The 23,331-nt window shown below is 41.3% G+C and overlaps 1 protein-coding gene across 4 annotated transcripts in view; it reads left to right on the plus strand.

Moving 5' to 3' along the window:
* The window catches only part of SLC1A3 (solute carrier family 1 member 3), a 71,892-nt gene that overhangs the window by 19,799 nt on the left and 28,762 nt on the right, over positions 1 to 23,331 (plus strand). The window lies entirely within an intron of this gene.

Below are 23,331 nucleotides of genomic sequence, written 5' to 3' on the forward strand. Positions count from 1 at the left end.
ACGTAATCTGGTCTGCCTCACTACAAAAGAGGCGCACTGCTAAACACTACACAACCAGCCTTCTCTGCCCACAGCGATGTAGTTGACAACAGCGTACAACAGGTCTGTTTTCTCACCCTCTTATCCCACCCAGATAACATCTGGTTGGACAGCCTATTAGCTATTGATGCAAGAATGCTTGTTCTCAGAGCCACCACGACTTGAGCGGGAGCCTTCTTGGAAGCCTCATCAAGAGGTAATGCCCACAACACACTCACCAACTGTGCTGCCACCAACACTGTATCTTTTCCTGGTGAACCCGCATGATTTCGTTCCCTTCTCCATTGTCCCCCACCCCCGTTGCCTTTTACGCTGGTGGGAGAATGGGGAGGGGGTGGGAGATTTTCCCCATCCAGATATTTTGTCAGTTGACACTTGGATTTTCAAGGCACGGAAGCTTTGCAGGATAGGATTCTTATTTTCTATGAACGTGAAATAACAATTTATGCCTGCATGGGAAATGGTTGAAGAGTCACTGGTACCTGTGATTGGAGAATACAAACAGAACCAAGAAGTTTTAGAAAAATGTTGCTGTACATTCCTCCTTGCCCACTCTTCTCTTTCCCCACAGCACATCTCTGACTTGGAGAAGGAATGTCCATAGACACTGCCCCAGCAGGATGGTTTCTGAGTTTGTAGCTAAAACCCAGAACTCAGGTATTACTGGCCCTGTTTTCTCTTCTGTCCTTGGCTTACTGCTCACCCTTAGGCAGATCATTCTGTGGCTCCGAGCATCTTTCCCCCCCACAGGGAGTTCTCAAGGATATTTATAATCGCCTTTCAAGATCTCTGTGTAATAAGAACAACATAGAACAACTCAAAAGTCTTGGGGCAAGATTCTGACTGCTCTGTGCCTTGGAGGGCTGGCCATTACTTGGACAGAAACTATGTCAGTTTGTTTTTTTTTCAGCGCCTTGCAGATCTCTGCTGGCTTCTACTTGTTCAGGTCTTCAAACAAGTGATTGCATGTACATAAAGCTTCCATTGGAGGATGAATTGCCCATAAAACAATCAAGTAGACAGGATGATTTGGGGCACTTGTTTTTGAAACTGGCCTGGCCCATTGCTGACCAGAGGTAATCATAGCGGTCACGATTCTTATCACAGAAGCTAAATTCATGCTGACGTGAGGGCACATCCTCATTATCCATGTGCTGCCATTTTCCTGGGAAACAAGTTCTTGCAGAGGCACTTAGGGGACAGAACTCACATCCACTATTTTGTTTAATGGTACAGGGAGTCCCTTCCCACCATCCCTACTGGCTGGAGTCTGAATTGAGTACCTGCAGTTTTCCTGGATGCAAACTGTGGTGTTTTGGGTTCCTTTATACTGTCTCTTCAAGGGTAAGAACAGTGTTTAGAGGTTTCTGCTTTCTGGTAATTGTGCTAAAAGTCCCACTGTGCTACCGTGGGTTTTATAAGAGGAAAGCCCTCGTTTGGTACAACTAGAGAAAATATTAGCTCCCTTTAGTAGCAATCCTAGTTAACAGTTATTTGAAGTGGAATTTCCTGGTATTTTCTAATACTTAATACATCAACTTTGTTGAAGGAATAAGAGCTTTCGTTGAGTAATTTTTCTGGGGAAAAAAAACCCCACTATGATGCAATCCCTCTGCATGGTTAAAAAGAAAGTGTGCGTAAACCTTGGAGACATTATCAACATTTATAATATTGGTGTTAAAGAGAAAGGAATTATAAGCTGCAAACAACCAGTATAAAATGAACTTTTAAAATGTAACCTAATTGCAAGTTGGGAATGCTGCCATTAGGGACCATTAAAAGAGTGTCAGCTCTTTTCCAGGACTGTTAAGAGAAGGGGCTTAATTTAGCTTGCCAAAGATCTTTTTAAGGTGTTGGTCTCAAAGGAATAATTTCCAAGCTACATGGTAATTTAGATATTCATGATCAACTGGAATGAATGATAGATTCAATAAGAATTTCTTTCATGGTTTTAAGTACAGGGATTCTAAACCAAAGCAGGGTGTGACTCAGTGTGAATGAGGAGGTGGGGGGACTTTTGCAAAGTACACACACCCCAGAGGATCCCTGTGTGTGTTGGGAAACATTATTGGAGAATGTGCTGGGAGAGAACAAAGTCAGGGTCCACTATTTTAGAATGGAAAAGCAAACTCAGATGCCTCCAGTGGCCGAGTGGGCGATGTATATATATGAAGCTGCCCTTTCAGGCTCCTTTTTGTTTTCCTACTTAATAGAGTCATGGATACAGAGAAATATTTCTCTCTGACAGGAGAGGTAACAGGGATGAGTGTGACGATAAATGGAAAGTGACCCGCTGCAGAAGAGCGTAGACAAAGGGAGGCAAGATTGTGACCTGAAAACTATCAGCTCCAGCCTATTGTTCCCATGTGTCAACAAGGGCCAAATCTTCCAATTTTTCAGAAGAATCCAGAAATCCAAAAATTGAGAAGAACCTAGATTTTCAAACATTGACATAATTAACAGAACAAAAACAGAGCCAGCCAAACAAAGCACATCTGCAGGCTCAATCCAACCCTTGGGCTACCAATATTGGAACTCAGGTTTCAGTGTCAGTGCTATGAATTATAAGAAATGCACTGATAGATTTGTGCACCCAGCAGGCTATCTCTGGGTTTCATATGTTGCCTCATTCCACTGTTGGCAGTTCCATATAGAAGCTTAACTCAACATGGAATCAGCTACTGAACACCACATTTATTGTCTACTAAACAAATAACTGTGGAAAACTTCTCCTCCACCTTCTGGGTATTACCATGTTGTGTCCTAGCACGTAGACCTTTTCTGCGCCCGACATGAACACGAGAACTCAGCACTCTTAAGTTCAAAAGTCCCAGGGTCTGTGCAGACAGAAGCTGAAATGCATGAAACACTTATTGCATTACTTCCATTTGGCATTTTGTTTTAGAAGGTTCTGTACATTTAATCACATTTAAACTCTGAGACATTTAAGTTAGGTTTTCATTGTTAGAACATCCCCGTTGGTGAATTGTGGCACTAGACCCCCTGTAAGCCATGTTCTCCTTTTTCTGAATTTGAAATTTCAATCCTTCCAAACATCCCTGGTGTGTATTAGCATTCTAGAAGCTGCCAGAGAGAAGCTGGAGAAAGCCTAATGGCTAGATTTGTACTCAAGTACCTATTTTTTTGAACAAGAAGAATACTTGTATGCCAACATACCGCACAATAACATAGGGGGTTGGCACCAATCTCTATTGATTTGGTCAAGATAAGCAGCCAGACTAGATATTTCATGACAGAATTATGAGTTGGCTCAGCTGTCTTAACCCTGATTAAATTCACCAGATAATAATTAAACTCCATTTCAGATTGCTCTGTGTAGATGTAACTATCACCTCCTCCTTACTTTGGAATTTTTTCAGAAAACTAGTGCTTTCTTCTTTTCTCATTCTAAGTGCACATTCCTTCTCAATCACTTACCTCGAAAGGAATCTTCCGTGTCTCCAGTTTTCTGGAAGGGGGATGCATCCCTTTTGACAAACATCTTCCAATTCTATAAACCAATGAATTCAGTGGAATGTGGGACTTAACTGTAGTTGAACCCAACAAGCTACACTCAGCAAAAGGCTCTCTTACCTGAGAAAATAAAAGTACAGACAATAAATGGCGTACCTCAAAGTATGGCCCTTAGTGTCAGAGAAATGACAGTTACAATAAAAATAATCTAAAATTTTGTCATTTCCTTTAACACAAGAGGGCAAAAAATGAGCTAGGCAGTTCTTAGTATTTGGACATGTGAAAGGTTTGTGAAGGCCTTGCAAAAATGAAAGCCAAAATCACACAAGAAAAATTTAACATTTTAAACTCTTCATTGTCATGGCTCAGGGATATAGCTGAGGCCTTTGTGAAATACCCCAGGCATTTATGTACAAGAAAAGGGACTGTAGATTTCTTTCCTTTCTTCCCCCACACATACATTTCATTGAAGGAGGGAAAAAAAGTATCCATCTCGGGTGGGGAGGAGTTTCTTTGGGCTTCCTTTTCATTCTCTGTAAACGAAGGTGTTAATGGTGCCTATGTCGTGGGTCTGTTGTTCTGAGGATTTATGCCTGGCACACAGTATGTGCTCAATTAATGGTAGCTATTGGCAGTCAGAGTAGCAGCAGCGAGAGCTGTCCTGGTCCACACTGTATAAGTGAAAATTCTAGAAGAAGAAGAGAGCTTCAGTTCAGGGGCATGTAACTAAGCCTCCAGATTCCTCATGTCTCATATGTCTGTGATCCTTACAGCTATCAGTTTCCTATTAAAGGTAAATTAAAGAAACCATGAGTAATGGAGTAACAACACGGGAAAATTCCTTCTTCTCCACTGGAAGGGATTGGTTTTTGCCCTGCAGTGAGGGATGGGATGACCTTATCACAGCTGCATAATTCTAAATATTATCATTGGTTATACAACTGCCCAGTCTTTCCTGAGAAACTTAGCCCCAGTGTGTGGCACCCTGGAATCCACAGGGCAGCAAATTCCACGTGCCGCTTACATGCCGAAAGTGAAGCCTTCCCAGCTAATCAAAACTTAGACAAACAGAGTCTGTCTCAACATTCGAACACACTTCATGGCAGCCTGGAAGCAAGGCACCAAGAAAGCAGCTTCAGCCCAGCTCATTTGAAGCCAACCGTTGGCCCCGCTTTATTTTCTATCTCCATCTGTTTACAAACATGGGAAGAGAGGCTAAATAACATCCATCTAGAGGGAGAGGTTGTAAGATCTAATGGGAAGACCCATCTGAGCGCTAAAGAGATCACCTGGCTTTTTTGCATCCTATAGAAAGGAAATCTGGGAAATTAAATGTTTTTTATTTATTTTTAGTGGATTTGGGTTTTGGTAAAGCATAGACAAATTTATTTAAGTCTAGCTGTCCCAGAAAATGTCTACCTTTCTGTCGCAGACAATTTCATTGACTAAGCACTTGTTGAGCTTTTTTACATACCAGCCACTTTTCTAGGACCTGAGGGTCCCAAATGAGGAAGACAAGGCTCCTGACCTCAAGGAGTTCAGAGTCTGGTTGGGAGATAGACTCACGATTGCAGCGTCACGGGAACAGTGACCCCGGGAAGAAGAGCCCAGTGGAGGACAAAGTAGGGACTGAGTATCAGGCCATCCCTCTTCCTGAGTCTCCAGTTTTCAGGCTCCCCAGTCAGCAGCTGTTGTTGCTTTCCTCACACCTGGCTCGCCATTAAACGCGGTAAGAGCCAGAGGGGGGGGGGCCCGTGACATTCCCAGCAAAAGTAACCCCTGGGAACATAGCCTCACAGATGGGAAGTCAGAGGGAAGAGGCACCTGACAGGGTTTCAGCCACAGAAACTTTCCCTTTCAGAGCAGAGCCACTCAGCTTTCAGGAGGAGAGACAGGAGACTGAGGCTGTCTAAACTGGAAGGCAGAGAGAGGTGATGCTGTGCATCCCAATTCCCAGAACGGGAATCCCCTCTCCAGCACCCCGGAAGGTGGCCATCAGCTGCCTCCTGAAAGTTTCATGCTTAGGTGGTCTGAACTTGAGTTGCACTTGTCTCCTGTGAGGTCCACCTAGTGGTGCTAATTGTGCCCCATGGAGCACAGTTCTTCAGCCAGTTTCAGGAGGGCATCTGAGCACAGCCTAGAATTTCTCTCCCAGTTCTTCTCATGTGCCCAGTCCTTCTAGGCCCCTTACCAACTGGGTTGCCCTCTCCTGAATCCCATTGTTTTCCCAGAATTGAACCCAGAGCTCCAGGTGTCACGTGACTGGGTAGAGAGAGTCACCAGGAACCAATCCTCTGCTAATACCAGCTGGGGTTGGGTCAGCTGTCCTATCAGCTGCAACAAACCACTGGCTCAGAGGGGTTCAGCCTGTGGTAACCTAACCCCTCAGAATTGAATGTTTATGGAAAAACTTTTGTGGTAAAAATGGAACAGTTCTCGGATTGAAAGGTCTGAAGCCCCAGGCTCAAGGCTTTGTGTGAGATTTGACTTTCCAGAAGGCTTGAGGTTCTATGAGTTGGGATTTTTTTTTTTTTTTTTTTTGGCCACACGGCTTGTGGGATCTTAGTTACCCAACAAGGGATTGAACCCAGGCCCTCAGCAGTGAAAGCACAGAGACTTAACCACTGGACTGCCAGGGAATTCCTGGGAATTTTTATCTGTGAATTTCAGCAGCTTCAAGGTAGCCTGTGGTTTTGATCGGTTCTGGTTTGTAAGACATTTTTGAAAGTTTCTTTAATAAAATTAACAAGAAAGAAAAATTTTAAACTTTTTTTAAAATTAAATTATTCTCTAAGAAAAATAAGATTTTTTTCTCCCTATATTACCAATTTGGTGATTTCTTTCAAACTACTGTGGAACTACAGGTCTGGGGGCTGTGTTGGAAAGAGATGCTTTTCTTCTGCTGATATGATAATGATTTTCAGTAGAGCAATGATGAATCCTGATGAATTCTGACTGGAGATTTGTGCTTAAGGACACACACAGACACCCAGTCTATTGACTTTGATTTGAATGGACTTCTGCTAGGAGAACTGCTCACCTTGGGAATGACTAGGAACCTGCATTCCATTACAAAAGACTTCTGTGTGTCCCATAAAGCCAAGTAAAAAGATGCTGGAGTTTCTACCAGCAGAAAGAGTTCTGTAGCCAGACAAGGCTTTCTGTGGCAATGCCATGAGTTGTATGTCTGCAGGGGACAGTACGCCATCTCCCCTCTGTTCCATGTTTAGTGGGTATTTCAAGACAAGCAGAAAGAGGGCTTTGGGGTGACGGTATTCTCTGCTGAAGGATTGATCTGCTGGAATGATCCAGCCGATTTTGAGTCTGGGTAGAATCTAGGCTCTCAAGCCTTATGTTTGTGCAGATTTACTTCTCTAGGCAAGATAATCTTCTTTTTAGCTTCTTCATGGATATCTTTATAATAACCCCAGATCCCCAGGCTGGAGGCCAGCGTACTACCCGTAATTGCACTTGTTTTGCTAACCCAGCAATATCTACATTATCAGTTAGTACTGCTTTCAAATGTCCATTTCCTGGACTCCCTCATATGGGGAAATAGGTTTTGCTGTCTTTCTATTTAATTTTTTAAACAATTACTTGAGTTTCCATCTGAGTTTTCCTCAGAGGGAAGAAACTTCCCCTAAATTACCAAGGGGGTTTCCTCTCACAGGGCACTGGATGAAGGGAGGCCAGTGTCTAAGCTCTGTGGTGCTGGGGACAAGTAAACAAGTCAGAAGAAGCTCCTGGCTAATCATTTAGAAAGAGTTCTGTAAGAAGATCATGATGGCAAGATGATTGTAGGCCTCCTAGATCCAGCCTGTTGAGAAGACATTTATATTACCAGGACCTGTCACACACACACACACACACACACACACACACACACACACACACACAATCTTGTCTCATCTATAATACCCCCGGACGCTCTCCCCCACCTATACTCCTTCCCACCACTGGATTATTTTGAAGCAAATACGAGATACTTCATTATGTTTCTAAAGGCAAAGAACACATAAGACGGGAATAATATTTTAAGATGATTTTAACTTGTTTCATGTTTCTTTAATGTTCTACACACACCCCACACACATACACACCAAGAGCTGTCAGTCACTTAAAGAAAGTGTTGCCAACCAAGCTCTTTACTTTCTTTCTGTTTGTGGTATAAACTTCTCTACCAGTGCTTTACATTAATTACCAATGCTTCCAGAGAGCATGATGCATCTCTATCTAGTAGGAAATAATGCAATAAAATGTTGATGCTATGAAATTTGGGAACACAATTGTTCATTATAGCACAATATGAGTATGTGTATGTGCACACATAGCTTTGCATGTTTGTTTTTTCCAAAGTTCTTCTGACTCTGAAAAGTACTACAGTCTGACTGTTGCCTCTACTGTTTTTAATTTGCAGCTTTTCCAGAATTTCTTTCTGTACTTTAAGGTTTCTCAACTAGATCATGTCTCCTTAACCTGTAATTTGAATGCACTGTTCTCAAAGGAGTTTGTGCTAAGAGCTGAAGTTTCATTATTTTAAAACTAACTTTCCTAAGGAATGTTGCAAAATTTTCCTAAATTGATACGTACCATAAAATCCTTAATATCAGCATACCCTACCTACACAGTAAGTATTTATTTTTTTAAAAAGATGGAAACATTAGTAGCTTCTATACTGGAATCTTGCTGTATTTTAAAATTTTAGTATGAGAACAAAACTGTTAGTATGAGAACAAAACTATAAGCATATTTCCATGAATAGTATAAGCTATTAAATCTAAGCATGATTGACAATTTCAAAATTCCTAATATCACTTAGACATTATATTTCATAATTTTTAGCACCTTTTTTTTGCCAGTATTCACAGAGTAGAGGCAAGAAACACTTATGAAAAATTTATAGGGAAAAATTTTAAAATTGAAAGAATTCAATCTATTGACTTTATTCATTTTTTTCCCTCTGAGTTGGACACGTGGCATCATTATTTGATTTTAGCAGAAAACAGATATTCTATGGAAAGATGGCTAATGTCAGTATATAATTTCCCATTAAATAAATACCTGAACACTAACTTAACACCTACCAAGTAAGGTCAAGGGCCTGAAAAGTGCTGTCTAAATCACATAAGCATGTTTGGATATATAGCAGAGTGTGTATCAGACTTTCAACTGCTAGAGACACCCTTGTTGCCAGACTTTGCCCTCTACCACTAACTTCCCCTTGTTCCTTGTTCCTTGGAATGATAGAAATCTATTTTACAATAGAAAGAGAGGGGCTTTTATTTACATGAAGTCCCTAAAATTATTTCTTGGTATTGGTAGACTTAGGTTTATCTTATTTTCAAGATGGTTTTTATTTTTTTTAACAGTTTTATTGAAATATAATTCACGTGCATACAGTTTACCCATATTAAGTGTATCATTCAATGGCTTTTAATGTATTCACAGAGTTGTGCATCCATCATCACAATAAATTTTAGAACATTATTACTAACCCCCCAAAAACCCCACACTTCCCAGCCATCACCCCCAAATTACCCCATTCCTCTAGCCCTAGGCAAACATCAGTCTTCTTCCTTTCTTTATAGATCTGTCTATTCTGGACATTTCATATAAATGGAATCATACAATACATGGTCCTTTGTTACTGGTCTCTTTCAAGGTTCATGTTTTCAAGGTTCATCCCTGTTGTGGCATGTGTTAGTATTTCATTCCCTTTTATGGCCAAATAGTATTTCGTTGTTTGGGCATCCCATATTTTATTTATCCATTCATCTGTTGGTGGACTTGGGGGATTTTTTACATTGCAGGCAGGGCGCTCTTATGAATAATGCTGCTGTGGACTTTCATGGGCCTATGTTTTCATTTCTCTTGGGTATATACCTTGGAGTGGAATTTCTAGGTCATACAGTAACTCTACTTAACCTTTTGAAGAACTGCCAGACTGTTTTGTAATTGCACTTGTAATTGTAATTTACATCCTCACCGGCAGCATATAACGGTTCTAATTTTTCCACATTCTCACCAACACTTATCATGTCTTTTTTTTTTCTTTGCTTTTACATGTAAAAGGTGTATGTTTTAGCTAAAATTTTCGAAGTCATAAGATATGTAGTCTGGGTATTACAACTGTGCATTTTATGTTTCAAAAAAGATAAAATTCAAATGTTACATCTTCGGTTATACTAAAATAATTGTTGAAATCCTTTGAAATGTATGTAGACTCATCAATTATAACTTTTTGTTATGTTAGAATATAATGTGTTACTTTCTTCAGCTATAGTGAATAAAAATCAGCTTAATTAAAAAATAAGACAGGTGACACAACAATGTGAATATACTTAACACCACTGAACTGTACCTTTAAAAATGGTTAAGTTGGTAAATTTTATGTTATATGATCTTTAACACAATTAGACATTTTCAAATATAAGGTAGATGTGATATTCTAATGTCAGTTCTTTTGAAAGGGGCATTCTAAATGCTTGTTTGCTTATTAATCTAACCTACCATAGCTAGAGTTTTTACACATAGCTTTCAAAGGACATCATACACTGGTTAAATCAGATAGCTTTCTCCCTGTGCCAGGAATTCACTTTTGGAAATGTATAGTATAGATGCTTGAGGTATCCAGAATGTTAAGTCTTGAGGGCAGTGATCAGATAATCTCTCCAAATCAAGACATTCCTCAGAGGCCCCTGTGGTTTCCCTGAGGAGGTAGTTGGGGGTCAGGGTAGGGGTGTGGGAAGAGACAGACCGAAGCAAGAGGACCTCTGGATTACATACTCGAGTTTCCTCCAAGGAATGTGGATGCTAAGACTGGAGTGCTGGTACAAATCTCACTGGTATGAAGTGGGCTTTATGAGCTGCTTCAGTGGCCTGGTACATCTTAATTTACAGAATGTCCCCCGTTGCTGAAAGTTCTGTTCAGATCTTTTACAATACTACTGAATTATATATTCTTTTTTTTTTTTGTGGTACGCGGGCCTCTCACTGTTGTGGCCTCTCCCGTTGCACACCACAGGCTCCGGACGCTCAGGCTCCGGACGCTCAGGCTCAGCGGCCATGGCTCACGGGCCCAGCCGCTCCGCGGCATGTGGGATCTTCCCGCACCGGGGCACGAACCCGTGTCCCCTGCATCGGCAGGCGGACTCTCAACCACTGCGCCACCAGGGAAGCCCTATATATTCATTATAATTCTCTGCATTATGAGCTATAATTCCAGGTCAGTTATTTTCAACTCAGAAGGAAAGGGTTTGCTTCCTTAGGTGTCTGCACCTAGATAATTCCAGAAGAGCCCCTAAAGTTCCATTCTTTTAGGACCCTCCACTTTTTAAAGCACTCATAAGACCTCCAATCCAAATTTTGCACTGTGTCTTTGTAGAATGGCTTCTACTGCCTTTTGACCATCAGTAAGCCAAAGCGAAGCTTGCCAACTGACCATTCTCAGTAATTTGGGGGTTGTTTCATTCAGCTTCCATCTCATTTCTTGAATTGCCAGCTGTGACTTGTACCTCTGCTTGGTGAGCTAGTTTATTGTGGTACTGATTATTGCTCATTTGTATGCCTGAAGAGGACTATAGCACAAGCAACCTCTTGCATTGATGGTGATATCCTCTTACAAATGTATAAGTAATGTACAGGCTAATTATAAATCATTCATTTGTGTTTATTCAAGAAAATCCCAAAGACCCTTTGGTGTAAGCAAAATGTAAGCCACTGACCACTCTTTAAAGAAACAAAACTATATCACTAAGGGAAAACTAAAGGTAGTTGGGTCTTTTGAAGTTGATGTCATGCAGGGCAGCATTGGTGCTGCTGCCAGAGGCAGGGTGGATTATTGGTCTGACCAAGGGAAGTCTGGAATTTTAAAGAACACTGATAGACTATTACAAGCACTATTCTTGATAACAAGGGCTGGCTTTTTTTCACTAACAGTTGGTTTCCTCTGTTTATGCTGCTGTTTCACATTATCCTTTCTGTGTTGAAATCCACACAAGGGGCATGAGCTTAAAACCCTCAAAAAATAAACAAAATATCCCAAGCTTTTTGTAAGTCTAAATATTAGACATTGTTCAGTCATGTCTGCCCCCTCCATCATTGGACAAACCACACTGTGGTATGTGGGTCGGCTTTATCCTCCAGCCCTGTGATCTGCTGTCAGTGGCTCTGGGCCAGTGTCCTCTCCAAGTGCAAGCTGCATGAAGGCAGACAGCGTGTCTCCGTTCTGATTAAGCTTTGCAACCAAGCTCCCCCAAAGGCGCCACATTGGCACGGTGCTGTGCAACTGTGTGTACACGTTGACAATGACAATTTAACCTCCCGGCTGGGAAATGGGATTTGGATATTAGTAGGAAAACAATTTGTGGTCTCATATTTGTGGTCTCTTAAAGGAGAAAATTCTAAGTGGTTCCCAAGTCTTGGAAAACTTTCTATTTCAGTATTTCAAGAGTCCTCCCAAATAATGCTCAAAGGGGTATTTTTGAGAGGAAAAAAAAAAGATTTCTTGAAGCTTTGTTAATACAAAAGTTCCTGCCTTGGTGGAGTACAAATAGTGCTATATGAAGGAAGCAGAGGCGTGGGCAGGAATTTAAAAGTACATTACATCCACCCATGTTTATTGTGCTACAGTATTGGGATGTAAGGGTCAGAGGTAGAATTGGTCCCTTGGGACGTTTCTTGTTGAAATCATTTCTGTTCACAGCCCTGGTGTTACTAGCCAAAATGCATCTATTTTAATAAAATATAGGTTCCATATGACACCATATCATTATAAAATACATATTTGTGAGAGTTGCAATGGAATTAGACTCTGCCCACCTCGTACACACAGGCGGTGCAGAGAAAGTTGCATGATTCTGCATAACTAAGTTTTAGGTTTTCATTAATTACCCTATTGGAAATACGTAGTTCTTCTTTTGTAGTTTCAAGTAAGAATCTGATTTGACCATTTTCCGCTTAAAATACTTTATGAGTCCTGTGGTACTCAACTAACACTCACTGGTAACCGATTTCTATTCTCAGCCACATGCCACTCATAATGCAACTTATTACAAGGACTTGAATGAAATAACTTAATTATTTTCAATATACAAAAGGCAAAATTAGCTGCCATGAATTTCTCTGGAGCAAAACATACTCCATCCTCCAAATAAGTGTTCATTTTTGACATTCAATCAAGATACACTCAAATTCAAATATATCTTTTGTTGAGTAGAGTATTTCCTTTGGCATTCAAAATGGTTCCAAACTTTGCTCAGAAAAGAGAAAGAGAAAGAAAGAGAAAGAGCAGATGTAATAAGGAAATTTAATTAATTTTACTTGGCACATTCCTGCCAATCTACTTATTGATTTACTTACACCAAAGAGTACATATAAAAGTTAAGACAGAATCCATGATTCTTTCATGGAAAGAGATTTTTGTCAACACTAGAAAAAGTCAGATTTTGGTGAAATTCTGACTGCAAGGCTGTTTCCTTAAATATCCAGACTCTGATCATCCATTTTATTTTATTTTTACAACTGAAATCATTTTTTGAGAAAAGGTAGCCATTCCAACAATTATTATTCTTTAAAAGAGATCAGTTTCTTTTATCGAAATTTATCAGAGTAACTTCATGGCTTTTTTATTCCTCGTTTTTAATTTATCCCAACCCTTATGTGGAGAAGGCTAAAATGGGCTCTGGGTGCTGTGAGTTTGTAGCGAGCATTCTCTGCATTTCTATGTGATCACTTAGAATTTTCTTTTAATTAAAGCATTAATCAGCATTAAACTTACCATTTGGCTCTTTTTCTTTTTTTTTTTTTCTCCTTTTTTTTTTGAGGATCAACCACATAAGTGTGCAAGAAATTGTATTTTATTCTGCCAAATACCTTTCCATTATTAAATTTTTTAAATTGATTGCATTGTCTGAACATCAAAAGGAAATCTTTAAGGTTTTTATGTTCGATTATTTTATCTACAGCCAGGACTGTGCCACTCTGAGCAACAAACTTAGGTTTCAAAATTCTAACTTGGGAACTTCTCAAGGAAATTTGAGATTTGTGTCAATAAACCTTTTCTTACTGATGACTAATATAAGTTGGAACACAGTTCTTAAATTCAATCTACCATTTTTGCCCCCATAGTTCATCAGCTCTTTGGACAACCTCCAAATGCAGTCTGTACCACACTTCATGCTGTCTCCTCTGTGTAGATTGAGAGTTTGGCTCTTACAACCTTCGATTGCCCTTGGAAGGTATTTATGGCTTTGATGGGCTTTGTTCACAATCACAGTGTTCTTGTACATAAAACCCCTTGGCTTTCTTGTGACACTGAGCTACTGATCCCAACTTCCCACATGTACAGTCAAAATCCACTTTCAAAAAGTGCAGCCTCACCAGGAGAGAGGCTTAGAAAGGACTTCTAAAGCATGAGCAGACCCCCTGTGTGACTGGTCTTTAGAGATAGTGAATCGCTCTGTTTTTCTTTCTAACCACAGACCTTGTGAAAAGACTCAGTGGAGAAAAGAGCAGGATTTGATCTCTCTTGACTCCAACTGCATTGATGACCTATGGTTCAAGAGTTGCTAAGATTTCAATAAAAGAAAAAAATAGGAAAACAAAAACTGTTTTAAGAAAATACCACAGATACACTTTTTGTGTGCTACATATCAGTATAATGAGCAGTCCTAATAGTACAGTACAGTTATTATATCCCTTATGTATGTTGAATTATGAGAGTCACAGTCCATCCTAGCTGAATACATTTATCTGATTGCCTCAGGGGTAAAAGGTTCTCTCAGGATTTCGTTTTCTCTATCATGAAGAATGGACAGTTGGTTTAAATTCCTATTTTTAGGCTTCCCAAACTAAAAACACAATCCTAACTTCTGTTGGTTGACAGGATCACGAGAGAAAAGTGGCATAAACAACAAGGCTCTGGCCTTTCTGCAGCTTATTTGTCTGTTAAAAAGAAAGGTATTCCTATCTCTTTCAGGAACTTCATTCCAACAGATTTGTTCTAGAACAATTCCTGACTGTGTTGAAAGATCAAGGTAGACTTCACTTTGAGAAAATACCCAAAAGAGAAGTCCAGATCAACAGTTCTCAACATTTTTCCAGCCCCGACTTACTTGAGAGAGAAACATCACTCTTCCTAGTGATTAATAGTAACTAATTTAATCTCTTGTTTTTGTTTTTACTGGTATGGGGAGGAGCAGGAGGAGCCTTGTGTTGTTTAAAACGGCTCTAGGACTTCCCTGGTGGCGCAGTGGTTGAGAGTCCGCCTGCCGATGCAGGGGACGCGGGTTTGTGCTCCGGTCTGGGAAGATCCCACATGCTGCGGAGTGGCTGGGCCCGTGAGCCATGGCCGCTGAGCCTGCGCGTCCGGAGCCTGTGCTCCTTAAAGGGAGAGACCACCACAGTGAGAGGCCCGCGTACCGCAAAAAAAAAAAAAAGGGCTCTAAACTCATTTTTCCCCACTCCCCAACCCTTGAGGGAGATGTGCCTTCTCTATTGAGAATAAGTGTGTGTTTTCCAAAAATAATAACTTATGAAATGACTCACCATGGATTATTTTACTATATTTAAAATCTGACTCAAGCTTTTAGGAACACTGATTTCACTTTCAGTTCACTTTCAGGATTAAATTGCTAGGCAGATGTGTAAGTAGAGTTTGGGAATGTCCGTCTACCTTACCGCTTTTATCTGGAGTATCCAACTCTTAGGAAGCAGGTGGGGAAAGTAGATTCACTGTTGGGGAAACTTGTCCACTGTTTCTACCCTGACCTCTAGCTCTGGGATGAAAGTGAAAATCATCTTTCCTGGATACAGGCTAGGGACTTTCTATAGTCTGAGGGAAAGTGTGGTTTCTGTAGGAGTCATTTATGTCTAAAAAGAGAAAAATTATTTTCCCTAAACATAACCATAATGTCCATTATCATTTGTTTAAAAATTAACAATGACCTCTTAATATCATCCAATTGGTTTCAAAACTCCCCATTTCTTTTCTCCCTCTCTTTTTACAGTGTGTCGGTTTGAATCAAGCCACGTTCATAAATTGTATTTGTTTTGCACATCCCTTAAATCTTGTAATCTATAGGTTCTTTCTCTGTCTCTCTGTCTCTGTCTCTATTTCTCTGTCTCTATGTCTCTCTTTCCCATCCTTTTCTTTTGCAGTTTATTGAAGAGACCAGATTGTTTGTCACGTAAAATTAGTTTTTCACGTTCTGGATTTTGCTGATTACATCTCCCTAGTGTTGCTTAACATCTTCCTCTGTCCCTCAGACCATGGTTTTTTAGTCAAGAGAGTCACAGATAGATACAAGCAGTAGAAGTCTGTATTGGAAAGAGGCCTTGAAGAGCCTTAGGATCCACAGCTTTCAGGAGCTGGTAAAACTCAGCTGGCCAAAGGCTCCTGAGTTAGGCCAGCTTTGACAATGTGATTGCTACTTCTTTAGATTCAAAAATTCTTCTTTTGTTTCAAGATGGGAGAGAGCTATTGGATGTGTTCCCAGGTGTATGCAAACTAGAATTATCTGCACAATAAACTTAAAGACACAGTAAAGCCTTCATCATTCTGAGCCTGCTTCCCCGCCTGAAAAGGACCCACTTGGTCCCTTTCAAGTTACTAAGATTTTACAGAGCTGGTTCATTATTATGAAGATGGTGAGTGCATGTAGAATAAATGTATTCCTGGTGAAAGGACATAAACCTAGAGGAGAATTCAGCTATTTTAGATTTAGAAACAGTAGGAAACTATTGAAAATTTGTTGTTGTTTTTCAATCAAAGGAAATGTAGAAAGGAGGGGCTAAATCAGAAACCTCGACCCTTCTCCCACTCCTCCCCACCCCCAGGCTTGTTGATTCTTACCTCCTTAACTCTGACTTCTGACTGTGGCCACCCCTCCACCAAGTCCAGACCACACCGTCTCAAACCTAATCTGCAGTCGCAACACCATCGCTAGTCTCCCCGCCTTCCCCCACCTCCCCATGGGGACTTGCCATTTTCTGACCAGCTTTTTTACATGAAGACTGTATGATCTTGCTAAAATTCCCCACTTTGCTTTTTTTTTTTTTTTTTTTGCGATACGCGGGCCTCTCACTGTTGTGGCCTCTCCCGTTGCGGAGTACAGGCGCCGGACGCGCAGGCTCAGCGGCCATGGCTCACGGGCCCAGCCGCTCCACGGCATGTGGGAGCTTCCTGGACCGGGGCACGAACCCGTGTCCCCTGCAACGGCAGACGGACTCTCAACCACTGTGCCACCAGGGAAGCCCCCCACTTTGCTTTTGAAATAAAGGTCAGAACTCTGAGCATGTCTCCTGCTTGTCTCTTTCCATCTCATTTCTCACTGTCTTCCCCCCCCATCTGCCTTGACTCTTTACCTGAAACCCCTCCTTTCCCTTCCGTTCTTACTTTAATGTCACTTCCTCCAGGAAACCTTTCCTACCCGTGCTGTGTCACCAGGTGGCCCCATTGTCATTTTCCACCTCCTCCAGCCAACTGTACATTTCAGGAAAGCGAGGGACCATTTTGTTTGGCACTTCATCCCTGGGGGCTGTCAACAATCCTTTTTGAGATTCCCAGAGAGTCTTCAGTTATTTTAGAAAAAGTCATGAAAGTCTCCTTTTGGATGTAAAAAAGTGTTATACCCTGCATACCATTTTTCAGAGAGGTTAATACAAGAGGGAAGAAGCATCAAAGTTCCAAGGTGACCCAGCTCCTCCTGAAACTATTCCACTGTGTCCTTGAGTAGCATCAGACCAGAACAGCCAACATTTGGACTCCTGACTTAGAGAAATATTGCACCCTACTGCCAATTTATGCAGTTGGCGTGTTTGTTTTCTTTTTTTTTTTTTAACAGGCAAAGAGAGCTTTAACATGCTTTTTCTGGAAAGATTCACTGATTCAATCTTTCGGTTAATATTTGGTGGAGTGCCTTCTAAAGCCGTGGCATGCAATTCTGCCCTAGGACATGAGAGTGTGTGCCGTTTAAAACAGTGAGCATTACATGGGAGTTTCTGATTGCCAGCTAGTTTGCTTCCCTGATAGGCATTTCCGGATGTGAGGAAAGATTTATTTTGGCATCCCCAGCTCCAACTGGTATGTGCACACATCTACAGACACACACACACACACACACACATACACACACACACCATACTTTCTCCCTCGGTGCTTAAGATCATCTGTCTTCAACGTTTGGAAATTGAATTTACACTACAGCAGAATAGCTGGCTCTCAGTAATTTTCAAGGGGAGAAAGGACATCTTTCCTTCCCCAGGAACTGAGTACAACAGCTTAAAAATAGAACAATGTGTTCTGGGTGTTTTTCTTTTCATCCTTTGCATCAATAGCAGGTGTACAGTTACAGACACAAAGAGCTAGATTCACGTCTTCTGCGTGCCTGTGGAGGATTCCCAGAGTTATCCAGGGAGCAAGAACTGGCCTAAAATGTTTAGTAAATGAAAGTAACCCAATACAGCTGTGTGTTACTAATGCTGCCGTATCACATGACTTTATTATTCTCCTCCCATAGTGACTCTAGGAGGTAAATGCCCAGTGGAAGAAAATTTCACCAAGAACAATTTTTAGGTACCAGTAAACCATATAAAGTCAAAACCTTGAAAAGTCAGATTAGAACAACTGACTCGGCTACTGTAAAATTGCAGGCTTTGAAATGGTTAGGGAGAGGGTGCTGAAAATTGAAATGCTTCCACTGGAGAGCATAGTTACAGCTTCACAAACCAAATGTGAGATGTGAGATTAATTTGCCAGTTTGCTTTTTAATGCATTTTCTAAGATGTACTTCCTAAGTTGTTTTATGATGTCTTAGGGGCATTGACCTCACATGTGCTCTGTGACTGAACTCCTCGTCCATTTTGCAGCATGTCTGTGGTCAGTAATGGCATTACCTAATGAACAAGTTCACACATAAATTTACAGCGTGGAAGCGGCATCCCCCGCTAGCACACTTCTCGGCAGCAACATGCAATTCTTTCACGTCCTCCCCGAGGAAATGGTTTATAATAGATTTGAACAGATGCTAGGTGGTTGGCAGCATGGGGAGGGGTACTAGTTTTCAAATTTTGGGTTATTTCATGTCTCCGAATTAGAATTTCAACAGCCTGTATGCCTTCGATGTGCTCCAGCGTTCACAGAAATACCTAACCTGACTCCGCACTTAGCCCTCATGTGCTCTCTTAACCTATTTTATTAGCTCTGACGACATCACTGCTAAATCCTTGGCTGTCAGAGTCCAATCTGGTAAACATGCACAGGCAGATCTGATTTGGCACTAAAATTGCTCCTTCTTTCTAAATGTGTTTTTCCAGTTGTCCTGACAGCAAAGTCAAGCGTTGCCAGGACCCCTTCTTACAGGTTATCACAGTTCCCCAGCCCCCCTTCCACAGGGCTCCTCTTTTCTTCTGCCAGAACGTGGCTCCCCCAGCACTGCTCTGCCTGCCAGCCTGTGAGCATGAAGACCAGCCCTGGGTTGTAGCTCTGTCTGTAGCTCTGGGCCTGGCATACAATAAGTGCTCAATGAATTTCTTTCAAATGAGCCAAGGATGGTTCGCCAAGAAAAAAGCAAAATGTTCCTGTTTCCTTCTTAATCGGCTTCAATGTCAGAATCTTCCTCGGAAGCGGTTCCTATGCCCCTCCAGGAGCGTAAAGAAAACTTTGTGCAGACAGAAAACCCTCAGTGCATTGGATAAGCCAGTGGAAATGTTCTCATGCTTCCAAACACTCGGTGGAGGATTAAGGAGCATGCTTGTGTATCCTGTGTGCTGATTCCCAGTGAATGGTTATTCTGTTCACCTTCTTTACACGTTTATCTCCCTACTTGAAATATTTTACGTCTCTCCTCATCTGGAAGTTATTCCACAAGCCCTCATGAGTCATTTTCATGTGCTGTGGCCTCAGCAAGACTGTCGATACACTTCTCAGGGAGCACGGGCTCTACGACTTGTTTTTTTTTCCCTGTCAAACCTCGTCTAACTCTGTGCTTTCACTGGATACTCGGTAAATAGGTCCTGACAGCATCTACCATACGTTTTTCTGCTTCATTCCCTTCCGTGTCCCACTGCTTTTGTGCTCTGAGTCATGCACTGTGGCTACTGTCTAGGTGAGGTTTTTAATTCATTCGGTATTGAGCTCCTCCAGGCAGCTGTGTTAGGTGCTGGAGAAGGAAGTCACAGAGCTGTTAAACAGGGACTCCGGGCTCTGGATGTCCTTGCTCTGTGGAGAGATGAGATGTTTAATTCTGAAAACTTGAAGAGGGGCCAACTGAGCCGTGCAGAGTATAGGATCCAAGAAGAGGAGGTTCCCTCCGGCTGCATGTATCGGAGGTAATCCCTGTTGGTTTCTTAAGAACACAAACTTTGGAACTCTCAGACTAGTTTTCATACCAGACTAGTTTTTCAGCACTGTTTAGCTAAGGGGGACGTCTTTGCTTTGGCACTCAAGGCTTACCAATGGAGTGGAAATAACAGTAGTGATAGTAATAGAAATATTTGTTGTCCATGCCACGTGGGGGGGACCCTGAGGTGAGCTCAGCTGAGATCGTGGCTGTGAGGGTGCTCTGTGTGAATTGCAGGCACGGGACTAATGTTAGTGATTACAGCCACTTTTGGATTCTGCTTTGATACCGTAAACATCCAGTTGTTCAAAGGCCCTTTGGCCTCCTTGCTGGAGAGTATTCGGTGAAAGGCCCTTCCTTGCTTGTGCATCTCGCGTCTGCCCGGAGAGGATTATTTCCTCAGCCTTGGCGCGGGTCTCATCAGTGACCATGCCTGGCCTGTCGCTAATTGGAAGCCAGTTTCAGAGATCGTGTTGTGTGTTACTCCACCTCCTTTCAGCTGATTTGCTACTTCCTAAGACATGCTCGCTGCAGCTTGTCAATGTTTCTGAGCAAGGAAACTGCTTGTAGATGACCCTGAGTAAACAATTCAAGTCACTTTACTTTCTACCTTAGAATAAAAATCCCATTTGCCAAAAAAGCTCATGACCTTCCAGGATTGGGAAAACGTTACTTGTTGTCAACTTAACCGGTTTCCAATTGGTGTGCTAACACAAAGCTTTAAAGTACTCTGCAAAGTTCCTGGTGAAGCTTTTGTTTTGCCCTATAGCCTCCCCGCTAACTAGTGGTGTCACTTTGTACATTACTGAGCCTCTTGGTTCCTTGGACTCACTTTCCTTCGCCGTGACCTAGACCCAGTTTTAAGCATTTAATTTTGGCTTTTTGATAACAGACTTGGTTTCCAAGGGTGTTTGTAGATTCTCCCGTGGGATTATGTTCTCTACAATCAAGTTTCCATAGCATTAAGATGTATGCAAATTAGAGACAGTGCTACATGGTTTACTTAGTCTGGGACAGAGCCTGGCACATGGTAATTCCTCAAAGATTGGCTAAATAATGTGTAATTTACATCTGAAGCTGAAAATATATGAGAACACTGGTATGGCCATTCAGATCGTGTTTACCCTCTTCTACCTTAAAATGGTGAAGTGATGATCTTGACTGCAGGTTTATTCTTTGATTGGTCAGTGACTTTTAAAACTTCACCTGCATATTAATTGCTAGCAGTTACTGAGTCTAAAAGACATGCTGGGCATTGAACACACATACTTGTTATTCCTTCTGCAAGATCATTATTATTATCCCCATTTTCAGATGAGGAAACTTCCCAAGGTGTCCCTGGCAGCAAGTGGCCAAACCTGTGTTCAAACTCAGATCTATTTGTCACAAAAGCCCCCTCTCTGTAGTGTCATGCTGTGTGGCCACTAGATTTGTACTGGATCGATTTATAATGCTAAAGTGCATTTGTTGCCTTAATTTTACTGCCTATGATAAAGTCTTTTCTCCACATGAGCTAAATATTCTCCACAATTCTCCCATACTTGTGTACTTAACTTTTTATGTCACGTGTGGTTGATCATTTGATTATTTGGTGAGAGTATGACTTGTCTACTCAACGAAAGAACTCCTTGAGAATAGGAAGTACTGTTTGGACATTTGCATCTCAGCCCTAGTTACAGTGACGAGTTATAGTAGATATTACATAAATAACTCATTGATTTGTGGATTGAGTAGAGTTGCTTAGTTATTCCTACCTGCTGAATTTGCAGGCTTTGTCACTCATCATTCATTCAACAAAATATCTATAGGGTCCCTACTGTGATAGCCATTGGACATATAGCAATAAATACAGACCATCAGGTATGTTTAGAACCGAAGGTCTACAACCTGGAAAACCACAAACTGATATGTTACTAGTGGAAGGAGTAAAAGTAAAGATGAATTAAAGGCATACACTTAAATAATGGACTTTTAATGATCAATATAACACATTCAGAATTGTTTGCCAATGAGTTATCCAGTGAACTTTCCTGAAGCCTAAAATAATTATTATGCTATTTCTTTCTCATATGAATAACTTACTTTTTTTGTTTTATTTTTAAATTTTATTTATTTTTGGCTGCGTTGGGTATTCGTTGCTACACTAGGGCTTTCTCTCTAGTTGCGGCGAGTGGGCACTACTCTTCGTTGCGGTGTGCAGGTTTCTCATTGTGGTGGCTTCTTTTGTTGCAGAGCACGGGCTCTAGGTGCATGGGCTTCAGTAGTTGCAGCACTCGGGCTCAGCAGTTTCAGCACATGGGCTCAGTAGTTGTGGCGCGTGGGCTCAGTTGCTCCGCAGCATGTGGGATCCTCCTGGACCAGAGCTCGAACCCATGTCCCCTGCACTGGCATGCAGACTCTTAACCACTATACCACCAGGGAAGTCCTGAAAAACTTATGTTTGTATTAATCCTTGACGTATTTACGTATCTACCCAATGACATTACAGTCCCGTTTAATAGAGAAAAATATTTATCAGTGTATAATTTTCTAGATTGTTACTACTGGTTCTTTTAGGAAAAGAGAGTTATTTCCTAAAGTTACAAAGTCAGGCTTACTGTATTCTCACAAAACATCTTGTGACAGTTCCCTGTACTACAAGGAATCTTTTTATGTTTTAAAAATACTCCCTTCCTATAATAACATTTGGCTGTGGAATTCCTCATACAATTTATTTTGGTTATTCTGAAATTTTAGAGTCTTCTATAATACCTCTGACAATAAAATAGAACCTAATGAAACGGTGGTGTGGACTTGAAACTGACTGAACATTTAGATCTAAAGAGTGTTTAAGGCTCCACGGCAACCTGGAAAGATACCTGGTAAAGTACCCTAGTGCACTTATTAAAAAAACCCTGTCCTGTTCCTTTTTTTTTTCTTTTTTATCAACAACTTAAAGACCTAGAAGGCACCTACACTGTGTTTTGAGATGATATAAGCCCCCAAAGAATGGCTTCAACCACATATGCCTCTGAGCACGAGTCAAAATGACTTCAGTGGGCTGCAGTGCTGCATGGAAACCAACAAAATGAAGTTGAGCAGAGGATAAATGCACACTTCTGCTTTTAGATTCAAAAGATTCAATCACAGGATGGGGAGCGACTGAGCTTGGCAGCCATTAATGTGACTAAAAGCTTGATGTGAACCAACAGTAGGATGTGGTGGCTAAAAATGAATGAATATAGTTGTGTGCTTCCCTGGTAGAATTATGAATAGTTCACTGTATTCTGCAGTGGTCCCAGTGCCTTGGGAGTATTTGCTTAGTGCCGAGCACATTCGGGAGAACCTTTGACAAAGCAGCATATCTACTAAAAGGGTGTTGAATCCAATCCAAGACAAATTTATTGGACATCTAATTGGGGTAGGTGATGTGCTAACCGGTGCGAAGAATAAAGATGTGAAGAGACATTACCAGTCTCTAGCCTCAAGGAGTTGAAAC

The sequence above is a fragment of the Mesoplodon densirostris genome, chromosome 3, assembly GCF_025265405.1.
Source record: "Mesoplodon densirostris isolate mMesDen1 chromosome 3, mMesDen1 primary haplotype, whole genome shotgun sequence".
In the NCBI taxonomy this organism is placed as follows: Eukaryota; Metazoa; Chordata; class Mammalia; order Artiodactyla; family Ziphiidae; genus Mesoplodon; species Mesoplodon densirostris.